This window comes from Gastrolobium bilobum, unplaced genomic scaffold (genome assembly GCF_033153095.1).
Source record: "Gastrolobium bilobum isolate Gb01-03AN ecotype WA unplaced genomic scaffold, APGP_CSIRO_Gbil_v1 utg18793, whole genome shotgun sequence".
Taxonomy (NCBI): Eukaryota; Viridiplantae; Streptophyta; class Magnoliopsida; order Fabales; family Fabaceae; genus Gastrolobium; species Gastrolobium bilobum.
In genome coordinates this window covers 136039-140729 of record NW_026896748.1, presented here as the reverse complement: position 1 = coordinate 140729, position 4691 = coordinate 136039, and the positions used below count along the sequence as shown (strand labels likewise).

Below are 4691 nucleotides of genomic sequence, written 5' to 3'. Positions count from 1 at the left end.
CCTGAGAAAACAAAGGGAGTCAATGTCCAGCACTGATATTAGGATCCAAAGCATCAAGAAAAATGGCTATAACAAGTCACACTCGTTAATAAATTGAGTGAACAAAAGGAAATAGCAAAAATGGGGATTGCACACTCAGTTAACTATAATAACACAGAGCTAAGAGTATCCTGCAGATTCTTCCTGCCTGAGCAAGGCAGAAAGTTTCCTTAGTTGGAAAAAATTATAAATTTCAGCAAAGGTCTAAATATACCCATACATGTTGATTATAGTCATTTCATTACTTCTCAGATTGGTCAAATGAAAAACCAAGGTGGCTTTCTACCAAAATCTTCATTATTTGGTAAGTGCCTATAGTTTACTATGTTGTTTTAAAACAAAGTAATTGTCCTATATCTGAACATGGCAATAATTAAAAGAGTTGAGGTACAAATAATGCTAATAACTAAATTTAAAGATAATAGCTAGATGAAATAAAGTGATAAAAAATATTCATACATTCAAAAAGTTAAAAAAATATGCTCAGTATATCATTCTATTTAGGGAAAAATGTTTCTGCAGTAATTGCAGATAAGTTATCTGTATTTATTTCCAAAACGACGTCATTTTAGTATTGAAATCTTAAAAAATTATAAATATAAAACTATTATAACCTTAAAATAAATTAAAATTACAAAAACACCATGACTTCCGTCCCAAAATGACGTCGTATTGGGCTTACTGCAGATAACTTATCTACAGTAATTGCAGAAAAAACGAACCCTTCTGCTTAAAGTTACAATGAAATTCCAGCTTCTTATTGTACACAATTGAGTTATCTATGTACTACACACACAAACAAGACACAATGGTTTCCACACGTCCTTAGTACATTTCAAATTGAAATTCTTTCGTCAAATTTCTCTTTTTGTAATCTTAACCTTCAAACCATGCTTCATAACAAGTACAATGGAAAGGCTCGGGGTAGCAACATGACCTTCCACGGTTCCACCACATGAACACGATAATTGCTCAAAATAGCAGCTGCCACAATCTTCATTTGAATGAAGGACAGGTCTTTTCCCATAGAAGTCCTTGGTCCTGCATTAAAACTAATGAATTTGTAAGATGGTTTATAAACAATGCCTCCTCTCTCAGAGATCCATCTCTCAGGCTTGAATTCTAAGTAATCATTTCCCCATATTTTTTCAAGTCTCCCCATTGCATAGGAAGAAAATAATATCACAGTATTAGGATTAACACGGTGACAACTTGGAAGTATATCAGCATTAATTGCTTGCTTGCGCTCAACAGGTATTGGAGGAAAAAACCTCAAGAGTTTCGTATAAAGCACCACGCAGATAAACTAGCTTTTTCACCTCTTCGACGCCAAAAATCTCTCCTTTGTCACCAAAATTTTCTCTCTTCAAGAATCTTGGCTTGCACTAATGGGTGTGTAGCAACAAGCCAGAAGAACCAACTGAGTGCAGTTAGGGAATCTCTCCAATGGCGTAGCCACATTATATTTAGGTGTTGGCCCGACTACATTTCAATAAATTTTATTTATTATATATAATTATATAAGTAATTATAATTGGGTCATAATTAAAATTATAAGTTGCCTCTGGCTATAATTGTAACAATGGTAACAAATGAAGATTTGGAGTTGCTTTGCATGTATGATCATATAACAAATTGCTTTCTTCTTTAATTTTTTTTCAATTAGGGTTTTCTTCTAACTTTTTTTTTCTTATTCGCACTCACCACCCGAAACCCAGCCATTTTGTGACAAGGTACATATTTTGGTCCTTTCTCAAGATTTTAGGAATACGTATTCTTGGAATATGCATTGGTAATTATATTGTCCGCTCGGGAAAAAAATTAATTTATATTTTTGAACCCTGTAAAAGAGAAATTCTTAATTTTTGCTGACCATAATTATTTATTGAGTGTTTTTAACATGAGTGAAATTCATGCCCCTTTTTTTATTTATAACTTTTTTTTTGTGCGGTTGAATTTATTGATTTTATTTCTTTTGAAAAATGGAGTGCTGTTTTACATTTACCTTTTTCTTAAAAAAAAATTATTTTAATGTAGAGTTATAGTTGCTATTGGTAATGGAATTGAATTGTTTATTGGTGTTATTTGTATTTGATTTCACAATAGGAATGAGAATTTGGGCGATTAATCAATGGAAATTGTTAAAGAGAAAATTCAATGAAGATATATGTATATATATGGAGTATGAAAATTTCTTGTACATATTCATTAACAACTTCTTTGTTTTTTTTTGTATTTTTAAATCTCTTAAAATATCTAAATAGTGATTAAATGATTTATGTGGATCCAATGCCATTTAAATGATTTTAGACATTTGCCGCTGATTGTACCATGTTTCTTTTTAATTGTGAAGTTTGCTGTCCCTCTACGTTGATGTTCTTCAAAGGTCACGACTAGGGGTATAAATTGGCCAAGTTATACCAGGCTTTGGCTTTGATAGCCTAAGTCTAAGCCTATGTAAAATATTTAGAGCCTATACTGGCCTGTTAAAAAACTTAGTTTATAAGTCTAGCCTGACCTATTATAAAAAACTAAAAAACGTAATTCGACCTGTAAGGTCTACCAAGTTGCAAACTAAAGTTTATAGACCCAAATCAAATTAAAATATAAAAGATAAAAAAAATTATTCACAAAGATCACATGAAATAAATTTTCATTAACATCATATGAAATAAATTTTCATTAACATCACATGAAATAATGTTCATAAACATCACATGAAATAATGTTCATAAAGATCACATGAAAATGTTCACAAAAATTAGAAGAAAATTTCATATATGTGTATGGGAAAAGTATTTGTCATTTTAAATGACATAAAGTTATGTCATTTTAAGAGAGAGATAGACACATAATAATTTTTTATTTAAAATTTAATTTAAAAAAAATCAACCACTTTCTCTCCCATGATTTCCATTTTGGTGTCTATCTCTCTCTTAAAATGACATAACTTGTGTCATTTAAAATGACAAACATCAAACCCTATGTGTATATATACATATAATTTGCACTTTCTTTACTAATTTAATTTATATTATATTTTAAATTTTAAAAAATATTTATTATTTGTTAAAGTAACATCAATCCTATCACTTTAAAATTTTAAGTAATTTTTTTTCATAATAGATTTGCATAATTATGAAAATATTTTGATAATTTGATATATCAAATTTTTTGGCCCCAACTAAAATTAAATCCGGACTCCGACACTAAATCTATCCCTGCTAGAAAAAGACCGATTGTTGTGTCTCTTAGAAACTTGTCATCATGTATTTTATCTTTCTCTTCTTTCATCAGAGTTGTTAGCAAGTCAACGTGAGACTCAACCATTTCATTTTTGTTGTACTGGCTTAACTCTTCTGCTTAGATGCTATACATGCATAAATGAATTCATCAAGTTTTTTACACGCTCTGTGAGCTTTTCTCTGGATCTATTTGAAGCCATTTCTGCAACTTCCAAGCACTTTTTGGCACTGTCTACGCACTCTTCTGCTTGGATAAAGACCTTCTCACATTCAACTTCTGGGAAATCATGAAAAGACAATTAGGATAATTTCCAAGAACTATGGAGCATATGTTATCAAATGTGAAACAGTTGAACACATCATGGTTATGTGCTGTGTCACAAGGGACTGGACGACCGCAAAAAAAAATAAAAAATAAACAATGGAGTCGCCACCAATTTTATTTGATTTGAAAAAATTGAAAAACTTTGTGCAAACTGGTCTTTTAAAATTTTAGATCAAGGTACGGGAGTCTAATTATGCACAGTGAAGGATAGAAACTTAATCCCACTGCACCCCTGACACATCCGTTTAAAAAACGGTTACCTTAAATTAATTGTGTGAATTATTAATAACTTTTAAAAATATTTACTTTATCCCTTTAAAAGATAAATACGATTATTTAGAAAGAAAAATAAATTATTAAACTTTTTATTTTAACTTGACGGAAGGAGTTTTGCTCCGAAGTATCCTATGGTGCAATGAGGAAATCAAAGCTGCGTCGTTCTTATAAAAAAAATAATTGTGGGTTGATTAATTTTAATATTGCAAATAAATTATTTAGAAGTTTCTGATCATCAAGCTGTCACAGCTAAAATAATAAAAAACGATGGTTTCAGAATTAACAAATTGTGGTGTATAAATGTGTTACGAAGATTGTTGCAAATAGGGTTAGAGAGGTAATGGGGAAGCTTACTATGCCTAACCAGTGTAGTTTTGTTCCTGGGAGACAAGGTACTGATAATATCATTGTGGCTCAAGAAATTATGCACTCTATTCGACAGAAGAAAGGTGTTAAAGGGTGGATGATTCTTAAGGTTGATCTGGAGAAGGCTTATGACAAAATTGCTTGGGATTTTCTTCGTGATACGTTATTTGATGCAGGTTTTCCAGATTCTCTTATAAATCTGGTTATGTGTTGTGTTACAACAGCTTCAATGAATGTGCTTTGGAACGGTAGCATGACTCGTGAGTTTACTCCTTCTCGTGGTATCCGTCAAGGTGATCCTCTTTTGCCTTATCTCTTTGTTCTTTGCATGGAGCGGCTAGGACAAATGATTAATCTTGCGGTGGAAGGGAAGACTTGGAAGCCTGTGGTCCTGTGAAGAAATGGTCCACCAATTTCTCATCTCTTCTTTGCTGATGACC

General features: G+C 31.6%; 1 pseudogene; it reads right to left on the bottom strand.

Annotated features, from left to right (window-relative positions):
* Positions 1-893: 893 nt before the first annotated feature.
* On the bottom strand, positions 894-3850 carry LOC133301833 (alkane hydroxylase MAH1-like; annotated as a pseudogene).
* Positions 3851-4691: the final 841 nt, after the last annotated feature.